Source organism: Ursus maritimus, unplaced genomic scaffold (assembly GCF_017311325.1).
Source record: "Ursus maritimus isolate PB19 unplaced genomic scaffold, ASM1731132v1 scaffold_8, whole genome shotgun sequence".
NCBI classification, from domain to species: domain Eukaryota; kingdom Metazoa; phylum Chordata; class Mammalia; order Carnivora; family Ursidae; genus Ursus; species Ursus maritimus.
In genome coordinates, this window is record NW_024426996.1 from 14694032 (window position 1) to 14709388 (window position 15357).

The 15357-nt window shown below is 36.0% G+C and overlaps 1 protein-coding gene across 6 annotated transcripts in view; it reads left to right on the plus strand.

Annotated features, from left to right (window-relative positions):
• MAPK10 (mitogen-activated protein kinase 10) overlaps window positions 1-15357 on the plus strand; it is a 575903-nt gene that overhangs the window by 477440 nt on the left and 83106 nt on the right. The window lies entirely within an intron of this gene.

Sequence of the window (15357 nt, forward strand, 5' to 3'; positions counted from 1 at the left end):
TGAATGGGCCCAATGGCAGCAATATTCTTGAAAATCACACCGTGTACACCAGATAAGTTGCAATGATTTAAATACATAACTTATTGCAAAACATAACCCACTGAACCAAAATAAATGTATTCCTAACTTAATTTCCCCTTAGTCAGATCCCTAAAAGATCTATAGCCACTCCAATTCTACCTGATATAAGGGACAGTTGGTGAAAGGGAAGAGGAGTGTAAAGAGACCAGGGTCTTAACCCTAGAAAATCTTGATGTAAGCAGCATTAAGTCTTGCTCTTTTGAAATTTATATAATTTGTAAGCTAAAAGAATTGGAGCTGAGATTAAGATCAGAAATAATAGGGGAAAATTTTTGTTGAACTACATGACAAAATTAATCGGTTTGACTTCACAGTCTTGAAAATGCATTTTTGATCACCACGGTAGTCCATCTAAGGTTTCAAAAGTCATATTATCTACGAATCTTCAACAAGATAAATTTATTTGGTTGGATGCATTTTCCAATACAAAAAATGTATTCTATTTGGGTTTTCTTTTCAATAGTCAATAAAGGGCAATATAAAATCATTACAAGTCTAACTGCTATACTATTCAATATTTTAACTTGCTATGCATCAGCAAAAAAAAATACAGAAGAATTTTAGATTTCATCTGAGTATTAAGGATTACATAAATTGCTTATTAACTCAGTATGGATTAGAATACTATCTTATCTTCTTGACTAGAGGTAGAATAATAATGAGGTGACCATCAGAGTTAAGTTCTAGGTTGACATTCCATTGTGTTCATATTTGATAATCCCTTCTGGTCTGGTACACTTCAATTTATTTCATTGCTCTTATCAAATATTGTTGGGTATGTTTTCTAAGTTAGTATTTCAAAGTCTTATTTCATAATTTAAGTGTGGTATTTTGAGTCAATATCAGCATTCACAGAAAATGGTATTTGCATTGTCTCATAAATAACATGATTTAAAAATATTTAGTGGCAAGTAGAACACTTTTTAAAATTAACATTTTACATTTGTTACTGACCTATACACAGGATTTATGCTGAAACAATTGACTAATTGCATTTTTGGCACAACATGCTGCCAGTAATTTGATCATAAACTCATGGGGCCTCTTCCCTCCGCCCCATTTTCTACCTTGAAACTGCAACAAAGCTATAATTTATGATGTAGACTGGGGAAGAAGCACAGTTCTTGTTTTAAAAAAACAGCCACTAGTGCAGATGCCAAGATAAAATCCTAGCTGAGTAGGTATTCCCCTAACTGTACTTTTTTAAACTGATATATTAGTCTTGACATGCAGTTTGATTTTTTTAAATCCTCAAATTCAATACCACATCCTGCAGTGATAATTCTTTATGTTTATTATGTTCTTTACTTCTTCTTGACTCCTAAACTTCTTATATGCCTGTTAGCTGGATAATCAAAACAACCAGATCTTGTTTGTATGTGTTTTCAATTATTAAAATGAAAAGAAGCTATCTCACTTGAAATTTTTGTTTCTAGAAGGAGCAGTGCATTGAATATAAGTGCCTCATTTTCAATAATTCTTCAACCCCACAAAGACCTACAATCTGCCATCATTTCTCTGTTCCTGACCACCCTCATGTACTCTTTTTCCTTTTTACACAGTTATATGTTGTGTTCACATTATAATATATCCCCTATACAAACTGTCAACTATCATCTCCCTTCTTCCTTCCTGGCAAGATTCAAATGCTGGTTAAATCTAACTCCTTAGCACCAAGATAGATTAATGTGGCTGGAGAAAAACACTCAGTTGTGTTGACTATTCATACCTAATTTCAACACCAGCAAGATGAAGTGGATTTTATTACTGTTCAGGAGTCCATTTATATTTCTGCTATTTTAGGTGACAATTTTATCCCTTCAGTCTTGCGTTAAAACTCTAACATCTTTTTCCCCCTCCTCTCACTCAGCTGATGATCTTGCTTCCTATTTCATTGCAAAACCAAAAGCCAATAGAATAAATATCCACAAGGTGCCCCCTACGGCCATAACTACCTACATACTGGCATCTGAACTCCATTAATCCACTTTCCCTGCTGATGCTATGTACAGTGTTTCATCCTATATAAACTAATCCCAAACTTACAACTAGACCTCTGTCCACTTTATCACCTCCAGAAATTATCCTCTTTGGCATCCTCCAAATTTCCTTAAAAGTAGACCTTCCACTAGCATCTAGTATTTTCTAATTTTTGAACTAATGTTTTTAGTTTGTATTTTATTCCTCTATTTTGTATTCCCCAATACGTTACAGTTTTTTTGAGTATAAAACTTAACTTGTACCTTGTATCTGTCACCATAAATATTAGCAAGTTTTTGCTTAATTTTGTAACATATGACATGATTTGTTAACATTTAAGTTCAACCTTCTATGAAGTCTTTTAGTTTATCCAAATAAAAATATCCAATAAGTCAAAATAAAGAAATGATAGAAGTTCCATAAATTTCTGTTTTTGAGCAAGTAAAGGGACAACCACCCGATCATCTTAAATGAACTTGAGTTTCAAAAATGAGTATTCAAATTAAAAAGAAATGCACAATAGAATTCCATTTCCCTATAGTGCTTAGCAAAAACGCAAAGAGAAGCATTATTTTTAAAATCCTAGGACACAGAATTTAAGTGTTCAAATGATCTCATATATTAGTTATGCTGTCCCAGAATAAGATGATTAATAAAAATACATATGTGCATGTGCACACATGCATACATATATATGAGATGCTGTCATTTTTACCAATGACACAGGAAGAATCTTTATGACAAGAGAGTTTTTATTTTTAAATGAGTCTTGTACATTTTGACCTTTCCCTAAACTTGAGCTGCATCACAAAAGAGTACATAAATAAATACCTTTCCATCTTGGTTCTTATGAATGTTGGGTGCCTCATATTTCTAACTGAGCACAAATAAAAACACAAAAGCAGGATGTAGTGAGAGGGTGTTAAAACCAGCTGGTCAGGAAATCCATTTGAGGTCAGTAAACAGGTTGTTAATGACACCAACCAACAGGAAGAAGGTGGAGAGTACGAGGCAAGCATGCATTTAGGGGTAAAATCAATACTCATATTTGATTTGTGTGGTACTTTTTTGATAGCTGGGCAAAGAAGTTTCATTGTGTAGTCCCAAAGTGCTAATTTTCTGTCACTGTGTAAAATTCTCAGGGATATAGGCTATATGAGAAGAATACTATATAGACCAAACCTTGTCTGAACAATCTTCGTGTTTTTTTAAAACAAAGAACAACTAGCACCTACAGAATTTACCAACCATTTATCTGATTTTACCATGTTTCTCATAGAAATTGGCCTTATCAAAAACAATTTTGTGATTTTTCTATGCTTTTGGTTTTTAATATTTCTTGGAAGCTCACCTCTTTTTAGAAACACAAGAAGTAAAGCTTCTATAGGAGAGAATTGTGCCCCCAAATCTCTCATGTGCTAATTTTTTTGTGAGCAAGTCATTTAACCATTCTGTACCTTAGTTTTCTTTGCTCTAGTAGTTCACCAGATTTCTGTAAAAATACAGCAAATCAATGTTAGTATCTGCAAGAAAATAAATGCAATTGTAGTTATTATCATGAAGTGACTTTTTTATTATCAACTTTCTTAGTTATCAAAGTAAATATTATTTAACTATTGATCAAATGTATAAATGAATGAACTGTAAATTAGAATCAGAAAGTCTGCAATCTTAATGAAATATTTTGCAAATATATGTAATTTTTGTTAGTAATAAAGATAATAAAGAAAATGTAGAAAATTCTAATAGTTCCAGGAAAACCAAAGAAAAATTAAGAGCTCTCACAGTGTCACGGTCATATGATACCTGTTACATCTTAATTTTTCAAAGTGTGTGTTGTACTTCTATATATTAATAATGAAAATGTTTAACCTTTTATTTTGAAATAATTTCAAAATTGTGGAAATTTTGCAAGAATAGTGAAAACTATAACAAGATTATACTAATACTTCTATGGTTTTAGTGAGGCTCAAATGAGTTCATACATGTAGAGTGTTAAGAACCCTTAGACACAAATGAGTGGGAGAAAAACTGCTTAGAACTAATAAATACTGGTTGTTATGATTAAGCTTCAATTTTGTCACCTGAACAATGGGGGTAATAAGAGTGCCTGTCTTGGGGCGCCTAGGTGGCTCAGTCGTTAAGTGTCTGCCTTTGGCTCAGGGAGTGATCCTGGCGTTCTGGGATTGAGCCCCACATCAGGTTCCTCTGCTGGGAGCCTGCTCCTTCCTCTCCCATTCCCCGTCCTATGTTCCCTCTCTCGCTGGCTGTCTCTTTCTCTGTCAAATAAATAAAATCTAAGAAAAAAGAAAAAAAATAAAAAAATAAGAGTGCCTGTCTTATAAGATTATTGTATACATAAAACTTAGAAGCCCAGGGTTTTCCCAGCCTCAATTAATTAATGACACCTTATGTTACATACATAATAAAACTTCTTACTGGAAGAAACCCAATCCCAGGTTCTAGGATTGCTTGGATAACGTTACAATAAAATCAAAATGGCCTTTACAGAAGATTTTTTGTTCGTCTTTTGGTTTTGTTTTTGACCTAGAGTCAACAGTCTTCCTACTTGGGGTTTACCTAGGTTTTATATCACTAGCTATCAAAGGAAGGGTGGTTCTAGTTGATCTTTGCTGAAGCAAATCTGGCAAATTATTTTATACTAGGAAAACATTTATTAGTGGAAGAAAGTACAGTCACAATATTGTTTATAGAAAGTGATAATGAAATTTTGGTAGAAAGAAAACTGCTTATTTGTTAATCTCCCATTTTTTACACTGGGGTCTTTGTACTTCAGAGTGGGGGCTGGGCAGGGAGGGATGTGGGTACAACAGCTAGGAATACGCAGAGCTCCATGATAACATGACAGGTCGTCCTGGAACTCAAATTTCATGTGAAGACTGAGGTGTTGATGGGGAAATTAAATTTTGCATTAAAATAAACATGGATATATATATGGGGTTAAAATATAGATTTTATATGAATTTTAAATATGATGTATGTGACTTCAAAAATATTTAATAGCTATTCAACTCATGTTTGTAGAAATTCAAGACCTATAAATTCACTCTGCTCTACCATTGGGAGTACTTCAATCACCAATTAGTTCACTTGTTTAACAAATACTTATTTAGTGTTAATTAGATGCCAGACACTGTACCATACTCTCAATGGGAAGGTGAGAAAGACTCACTACAGCATTATTTACAATCACCAAGACATAGAAGTAACCTAAGTGTCCATTGATGGACAAAATGGATAAAGAAAATGTGATGTGATGTGTGTGTGTGTGCGTGCGTGCGCGTGTGTGTGTAATGGAATATTATTTGGCCATAAAAAAGAAAGAAATTCTGCCATTTGTGACAACATGACAACTTTGAGGGCATTATGCTGAGTGAAATAAGTCAGACAGAGAAAGATAAGTAATATCAGATCACACTTACATGTGGAATCTAAAGAAAAGAATCTTATAGAAACAGAAACAAATCAGTGGCTGCCAGAGATGAGGTGAGGTGGGGGATAGGGTTAATGTGGTCAAAAGGTATGACTTTCCAGTTAAAAGATATATAAATTCTGGGGATGTAATGCATATAGCATGGTGACTCTAGTGAATGATACTGTATTGTATATTTGAATGTTCCTAAGAGAAAAGATCTCAAAAGTTCTCATCACAAGAAAAAAAAGTTCTAACTATATGAGGTGATGGATGTTAATTAAGCTTATTGTGGTAATCATTTTGCAATTTATACACTTATCAAATAATCATATTGTGTACTTTAATATCATATGTCAATTACATCTCAATAAAACTAGGGAAAAAATGGTGATCAAGACTCATATGGCTCCTGACCTCATGGGACTCACAATCAAGCAGTGAGGCAGGTTTGCTGTTGTTATTATTAAGCTAACTTTATTTTCACAGCAACTTTATGAGGTTCTATTATTTTATTAAGGCTGTGCTACCCAAGACATTTTCCTGTAAGTGCTAAAAATAAGCAGGATTCTTAGACACAAAATGATGTGGGCAGGGATAGCCCAATTTAAATATAGTAAGACTCTGTGAGAATGGTCAGGTATAGATTTAGAGAAGCAAGCACTGGTGCAAGGAGACCATTTAAGGGGCAGTCTCTGTAGAACATTTGACCCATAGTAGTGGAAAGGGAGTTTGAGTGGATCAATTTGAAAATATACATTGGAGGTAAATACAGTCCTTTTTTATGGATTGGATATGAGGAGGAGATGAGAAGAGAAAAATTGAAATGACTTCTACACTTGAACAAATGGTTGTTTAAGGGAAAATCAGAGGAGGGCAATTTAAGGCTAAGAAAGAAATCAAAAGTTTGTTCCGTTTTGGGCATGTTAATTTTCAGATGTTTCTGAGACACATAATTAGAGGTGTTCAGTAGACAATCATATATGTGAATCAGCAGCTTTGAGAAAGACATCATAGCTGGAGATAATATCTTAGCATCCTGTGAAACACAGCCATTTAAAAATATGATGCTTAGTTTATTTAAGCTTTTGTCCTTTAGCTTATATATTGCCCTTTTATTAACATATTTAAAGCTCTGGAAGTAAACATTTAGCAATAGCAATTAGAATTTCATGCAAAAAGCACGTAGGGGATGCCAAGCTAAATCCTTCAGGATTTTGGCTATTAAGGAGAACAAGTTTGAGGACGGAAAAAGATGCAGTAAAAGTCAGTATGTAATAAGTCTTCTATAATGATGGTACAAACAAACTACTGCAGAGATAGAACTCAATTTCATAAATATCAGCCCAAATATCAGAGTAGGGGAAGTGAATAAAAAAAGATAAATACTATGAAGAAGTCCTGGGGCATAAATAATAGCCAATGTAAATTCTACATAGACATATTGGGAGCTGTTGGGGGCCATTCATAGTGAGCAGTGCTACACCAGTCATCTGGGTAGTGATGGGTAGCCAGAAAACATTGTGCTGGGGCAGGCATGGAGGAAGAGACAGTAGGCCCATAGGTTGGGCAATGTTTATTCCTATCCTCTGTCCTATGTGCAGGAACCATTTGTCACCTAATGGATCTCATCAAATTTGCAGGTGTCCAGAAATGGTCCCAACCCCTGAGCCAAAGGAACATCCTACTGTCTCTAGTTTTGTTAATTTTAAACATAGCACATTCTTACCACAAGGCCAGTTTGAGAGTCAACTGTTTCAGAGTCCAGTTACTGGCAAGAAAAAAGAGAGGATACACTCAATAAGCTTCCACGCCTTAGCTAAGTCCAACATCATCCAAGTTCTGAGACTTAACCTAGGTTGCTAGGCAGATCTTTAAGGAAAATCTTGTTAGAGTAAAACTACTAGCTGTAAATCACACTTCAAATTTTATTGCCAGGAAATGGCTAAAGGTGGGAATGTAGCAGTAACTCTGAAAGAGCAGTTTCTTGTTTCTGCCTCTTCCATCTTGACATGCAAAAAGCCTCTTCACCCAGGACCACAGTGGTCATCAGTGGCAGGGGCCTTAAAATCATTTATCTCTAAGTTGGGAAAATTTTAATAGTGAAAGGGCACATTGAAATACACTGATGGATGTAAAAATAGTGCTATTAAAATTGTTTTAAATTAACTTATTCTTAAAAAATAAACTGAAAATATAAATAAGATTTAAAAATTTATTTATATTGCTTATCTAAATATTAAAAATATAACATGAGAAGAATAATTATTCTGGGTATATTCTGATGTATCTTAATCATCTGAATCTTCCTAACCCTCTCTGTCTGTAATACAGTTTCAATGGTATTTTTCTGACAAAAACATTTTTTTAATGTGATTGTATTATTTTTAACTTTTTGTGAAATTTCTAGAAATCTTCAGAATTGCATGCTGTGGTTACAAAATTTGAAATAGTGACTTAGAAATAGAAATAGTGAAATAGAAATCTTCAGTATGGATCACTATATTTTTATCTGTAAAATACTCTCAAAAGGTCTTCGGTACCTGGTAAAAATTCTACTAAATTGAAAATATTCTCAGTTCTGTTTTATTTTTGTATTCAAGATATGAATGTTTCAGTCCAAGTTTTTTTACACAAAAACTGTTTCCCCCTTTCATTTAGAGTTCTTTTTTTTTGCGCCCCTCCCCCCCTTTCATTTAGAGTTCTTTTGCTAATAAATAATTGTATGAGACAGAACTTGTCAAGTAGGTTGCCCATATTTATGGTCTTTTTAATGGTTTGTCACATTTAGATGCTGAAAAATTATAGGCATTTACAATCAGAATGTAAATATCCTGAAATGAGGAACTCCTTCAAATCCTATACATAATATCAATACAGCCTAAAATTAGGAAATCTATCAAAAGATTATTCTTACAAATTAAAATATTCTGAATCATATTTATGGAATTTCAAAATTACATGTCCTCTCTTTGAGAACTCAATTTTTGGATTTGATTTGTCCATTCCTTTCTCGCTTCAGTTCCTTCCAGAACATTTCAATGTGTTTTTATTTGCAAGTTTTGTTTGTAGCTATTCTGCTATTCCCTAAGAACTTCAAGAGCTGAAGTGTTGGGATGCTTCATGGATGCTTCATTTACTAAATACCATGATTAAAGATTTCCAAATGATTTCAGAAAAAAAAAAGCATCCAAAATTTAGGACTTATTTACAAAATTGTTCTTCAATCAGAATTATGAAGGCTTCCAAGAAAATGCTGATTGCCTTGCTAAAACACCTTTATTTTTTTGATTCCACATCAGCCTTGTCTCCAAAATTTTGCAATAAAGTGATTCTCACCATGTATGTATAAATATATTTACAAATTTTGGTACCTACAATTTCTAGTTTTTATTGATATATAACTGACATATAACATTATATGAGTTTCAGGTATATGCAAACTATATTTTGATTTGTAGAATATTGCAATTTATTTGGACCCTAATGAGAATTACATTTGTATCACAAATAATTCAAATGCATTTCTACTCCATAGATTCTTAATTCGAAGAAAATTGTTTTTAACATGATGATATTTTCCAAAATAATTTGTATTTGTGTTATTGAAAAAAACAAGTATTGGGTCTTCAATGTCATTTTTAACTAAAATTATAAGTTTTCACACTATTGTCAGATGTTTCACCTTGAATTTGTATAAGCTTTACTTTGAGTCATTGAATTGGATAGAATCTCAAACTATTATTGAAAAGTACTGATTTTATATTTGAAGCATTTGGTAAAATGATATAAAAATTTAAATGCTTACAAAATTATATTTCTGCTAATAGAACACATTAACAGCTTTGCTTTTTGAACATATCCCTCCACCCCAAATACCCTTAGAACTGAAAATGAACAAAACTAATTTAGAAAAACAGATATTTGACCTAAATGAAAAGTCATGTTTCAAGAGCAATCTGTAAATGCATCTTTTGCAGACTCATGTATAAATCACTGTGTTTGGGCACAGTCTTCTTGAAATAATTGCTGACTTTGAAATAGACACTAATGTTCCTTTAGGAGAATTATTTTCTGGTTTTCATTTGGTTGTGCCTGAGAAAACACAAAAATGTAAATTCAGTATATAGTTTTTAAATTAAATGTGTGGTCTCAGTTTTCTTTATTTTTGCCAAAAGGGTTTATTGCAAAGTTAAAGAAGCTTTACTAGATACTAAAAAAATAAGTAATTGTAGCTTTATGCCACACAAATGGCAAAATCTGTATACCAAGGATATTCTGACTATTCTTTCTGTGATCTCTATGTGCTTTATAGCAGACCAGCCTCACATATTTCATACCAAGCCAAACTGTAAATTCGTGTTTCCAGCTTAACCTATGCAATGGCAGCCTCCCAGCTTTGTGGATTCTGTGGGTTAAAACATGGGTATGAACATACATGGGTGGCACACTGAATGGTCATTAAGGGCAGCAGGGTGGGCATTGGACTACTTGTCAGAAAAAATAAGAACAAGAGAGGCAGTACCTGAATGCACCCTATAGCCCCATCTCACCGAGATGAAACAGTTCCTCTCTGGGAGCCTTCGGTTTCTTCTCCAATGCCATCATCCCATTTTGATTTCCAAGAACAGGGTTGCCTTATGTCTAGGACAGCCATCTTCTTTAGGTTCATCTATTTTAGGTGGCAACAAGTATGTTTAGCTGGTCCCATATTCTTCATCAAAATCGTAGGTCTTTGTGAAATGTCCCGTCACTAGTTCACTGAAAGGCTGCAAATCACTAGATCAGTTTCTAGTGATTAGACTAGTTGCTGCTTTTGATGCTGTCTTCGAGGGAGGGGCTTCTGAGCCCCTTGCTGCCCCTACTTCAACTCTGTTGTCCAGCGAATGGTTTTGGTTGGAATCTATGGAACTTGGCTTGGTCATCTAGGTTAGTTTGTTGCATAGGTGAAATAGCTTTGCTTGATGTTGAGCTCTGAGTGCAGCTACTTTCGTCCGTAATTGGACCCTGTCTTTTGTTTAGAGAAAGATCCAGGTGAACTCCACAGCTTATTGCTGTGTTTGGCCATGAATTATTGCTTGTCAAACGTTGTATTCTCCAGAAAATACCCTATGAAATGGCCAGAGCACACAGGAGATTTATCAGGGAGTGTTTCTGGGGTTAACACCTGTGGAAAGGACAAGAGAGACAGAGGCAGGAGTTCAGCTGTGATGCAATCTCAAAGGAAGCCTCCGCCGACCCTACTGGGACTTCTGAAGATGGAATGAGCCTTACCAGCTTTTCTGCATTGGGATGAGGTGGCCAGGCGTTTTTGATCCCAGATTCATCAGTCAGTGAATGAAGGCTGCCCATGAAGAAAGTGTAGCCTTCGGTTCAGCAGATCTTTTTGGCTGAAATTATACCCAAAGGGGGTTAAGAGCTGAGGGACTGTCTGCTGGCAGCATTCCCAGCAGCTGGGATAATGAGTCCTTTATTCCTGAAGGGGAATCTTAGCAATGCAGGACAGCACCTATACTTCCCTTTGATGCACTGATGGAGCTCTATTATTGGCTTTTTTTCCTGCCACCCAACATGCTGAGAATCAATTTGCAGAAAATCAAAAGTCAAAAGTGCCTAGGGCCTACAAGAGTTACAATGTATCCCTGAAAACTGGATATGCCTAATTCTAGATTTCCATTAGGTAAGATCATTAATATTTTTATTACTTAAATCACTATTAATTAGAATTCTATTGCTTGTAATCAAAAGCTTCCCTGACAAAATAAGCCAACTACTACAGCTAAGCAATTCAATGACAAAAACAACTAATCAAAAAAATCAGCTGTTGACTTTTGATGGGGTGATTAGGGAAGGCTTCTACCAAGGAGATGATATTTGGGCTGAAACCTGAATCACAAGATGGAATCAGGTAGGTGAGGACGTGGGAAGAGGCTTCCTGGCAGAAGGAGGAATGATTGTAAAAGTCCTGAGGCGGAGATGAGTTTGGCAGGTTCCTCAACACTGTTCTCTATGGTGGGATCAGTGTCTCCATAGCATCTGTAGGGACTATAATGTTTGGGCACAAAAGTGAGATATCTGAAGGCACTGGGAAGAAACTGTTTTTGGTAGCTTTTGACTAAAATTCAGGCCTTTTGGAAAGGTCAAATAAGAATGTGGGAAAGCGAGAAAAGAGCCATGAGGGTGCAGTGTTTACCCCAGGATGGAATCTGACCTGTTGGGCTATGGCTTAAGACATTTAAGATGCTGCAATGATAAGATTTTTAAATTTTTTTTTAATTTTTAAAAAAAATTTTAAGAAATAAGGTTCTCATAAGTCCTAGGAATTTTTTAAAACTTTTTTGGCTCATAAATATGTTAATATGATCAAGAACATTTTAAATGTGAAGTGGAAAGGGAATAAGAAAAATTATCAAATGAATGATTACTTAAGAAAAGAAGAATATTTGTGCAAGAGGTTATCTGCAATTGCTAGAAGGAAAAAAAAAAAAGACCCTGATAAATATGTTGAGAATAAGAGTTGCCTGCAGAGAAGTGTGTGTCCCTGTGTGTGTGTTTATCTAAATACATTCAAGGAAGTAAACTTAACTTTATAGCATTATTAAATGACAGGAGCATAACAACAAAAGGCTATATCTTTCTTTTATAAATAAACCTGGTAGAAGTGGAGATGAGTTAGTACTGTGTGTCAAGAAATTGTGAAAAATTTTTAGCAAAATTGCTGGAAAGTTGCTAGAAGTTGCTGGGAAATCTTCATAAAGACTTACCTCTTTTCTGCATGATGATAAAAGGAAAAAAAAACTACTGAAAGAAAAAAATAAGGTGCTATGAACCAAGACTCTTAAAAAAAAAAAAAGATGACTCAAGAGTAATGGAGATCTTTCAGACATTAATTTGTGACTGTACAGCACCACTGATGCCAATTTGCAGATGTATTTGCTAAACTGCTACCAGTAATCACTGAGGAATTACAGAAGGTGGGAGTGATTGTAGTGTCATCCAGGGTTCGTGGCAGGAGACAGAAACATTTAAAGTAGGCAAAGATTTAATATGGTAAAGTGGGTGCTTGCAAAATCTGGAAGGCTGGAGAAGTGGCCTGTAGTCTGGGCTTCTTGGAATGACTCCCAGACACTAGAGAGCTGAGTCACCAGGGAACCTTGCACCCTGAGAGTATCCTAGAACCACCGAGCATCCAGAATACATGATTGTAACTGAGATTTAGGCATCATAGAACTGAAACTGTGCACTTGCTATTACTGTTCTCACTACTCCATGATGCTGGTGACTGGGCCCTGGAACCTGGAATCCACTGTTGCCTTTGCTTCAACCCCTCTTCTCACCCAGGAATTTGGAGAATGTATCACTGCTTGCAGAAGAAAATTTCACATCTCCATGAGACCTTGCTTGCCAACCAATGTGACAGATGACCTTCCTCACTTTTTTTTTCTTAAAGAGAGAGTAGAGAGAGAGAGAGAGAGCACAGTTGACAGGGGTGAGAGGAAGAAACAGACTTCCCGCTGAGGAGGGAGCCCGATGTGGGGCCCGATCCCAGGACCCTGGACCCTGGGCTCATGACCTGAGCCAAAGGCAGACGCTCAACCACTGAGCCACCCAGGTGCCCCGACCTCCCTCACTTTTCCCTTACAAATCTCACAGTTGCATCTGTGTGGAGGACCTTACTGGAGTCCAGAGCGCTAGCTGCGAAAGCATCTGGAAATTGTACATTTAACTCCCAGGTCTCTTCCATACAAGAAGACATGATACAAGGTGGCAAATGGAAATTCAGGGAGCCAAACCACAGTATTCCGTTCAGCTGTAGACAGACACACGTTCTTATTCCTTTAAATGGAAGAAAGAGATTATAAGAAACATCTGCTGAGCTTGACATTGGCCTTAGTATTCGTTAGAAAAGACACCTTTTGTGAACCATTAAGAAAGGATGTAGCAACCACTGGGAAAAAAGGGTTCATTAAAAACAAATCATACTGGATAGCTTATTAAAGTGTAAGTAATAAAACCAAATGGCTATAATACATATTTAGATTTTAACAAGGCATTTGCCCTAAACTTTTATATCATGGGACAAACTTGGAAAATGTGGTCAAGATAGTGATATAGTTAAATGGATTTGTAATTAGTAGAAAGATTAAAAACTGACGATTAGTAGATACATGTCCAATTGTACCACATGCCATAGGAAGTTCTCTTTTATCCCTCACTACACAATGGCTCCAACAAGAACACTGATTTTAAAAATAGCAATGGTCATTATTTATTAAGCACTTACTCTAGGTGAGACACTATAGATACATTATTACCTCTTTTACTCATTGCAATAACCTTGTCGGGCCATTATCTCCATTTCAAATGTGAGGAAACTAATAGCAGAGAGTGTAAGTGGGTTGCCCCTAGCTCCACATCTAGTAAGCAGCAGGGCTGAGATTCATGCCTACAATAGCTTCAAGGAAGAGGTGCCAGAGGGTGGGAGAAAAGCACAACATTTCTGGGAGACACTGGTCAGAACCTGCCAAGAACCCCAGAGCATGGCATTTTCTCAGCCATTCCACATGAAGTTGGAAGCTGGCCCACCGTCCTGCAGGATCTGGCTGGTATCTCAGGGACTCAAACTCACACTGACAAACCTTCACTAAAGGCTCACATTAAAAAAACAGGTGCCGATTTGCTAACTCATGAGAAATGCAATAATCAAGCTGACCAAATATAGGTAATATTCCTGCATGCAAAAAATCTGAGGGAGAACGTAATCAGAATGTTGACTACAGAAGATAGAATCAGCCTCATCAGGAGATGCCAGTCAGAATGCTAACTGCCCATGGTCTCTGCCAATCACGATACAGATGTAAACATCTGCCTGGCTGACTGGGTCCCTGGACCCATGTGGAAGGCACTTCTTTAATCAGACAGTGCCAGAATTTGCCTCTCTGATTCCTTTCCAGGCCCACATGACTGATTGCTACTCTTTCTTTAGCTAATTTAATCACTTCAGAAATTCTTTCTCTTTAAGGTGACTGTTCTGATCGATTTGCTCCTGATACAATTTCTTAACTTCAGAAAACAAGTTTTATTCCTATGTTTCCAAATTCACTGTTGTTCTTGGGCACTACGGGAAAGATATAGGCCCATTTGACTCCTTGTTTTACCTATGCTGCCATTGGTAGGTTAACAAGAACAGAAGAATCAGTGCTGACATGAAGAGTTTGAAAGCAGCACAGGTTTTTAAAAAGACAGTATTTTTAATTAACTTAGGCTCACTGTGAGTCAATAGTGTGTGATATTGTTATCAAAGAAGCCAAGACAGACTTAGCTGTATTAACTGTGTCAACAGAATGAAGGAGCTGGTGAATGAACGAAGAAGTTGACAGCTCTACCCTAATCTTCAGTGACACTCCATGCCTAGACTAGCAATGTTTATTTAGTTCAGGGTCCACATTTTCTGATATCAACAGACTGGAATATATTCAGAGGAAACTGACCAGATGGCAATAGGACCTGAAATCACATTCTGACAAATGGTGGTAGGACATTAGTGATCTTTAGCTTGAGAAAGAAAAGACTTAGGGGAAAAAATGAGAAAAGCCAAGAGTTATTGGGTGCTTATAGAGTAGGCCAAGGATTGTGCTCAGTCCTTTAATGGATTTCGGATATTATGGATCTACCATAATGGAAAAGGGAATACTCTATTTCGAGAGTTACCCTGGCAGGCAGAGAAAGCCAGTAGAAACCGCAGAGACAACTTTGCTCTTAGAATGATGACATTTCTAACTCTCAAGAACAGAATGAGCTGCCTCGATAGTAATATGTCATGTTTTTGAAGATACTCAAGCAGAGACTGCCCAAACTTTTTA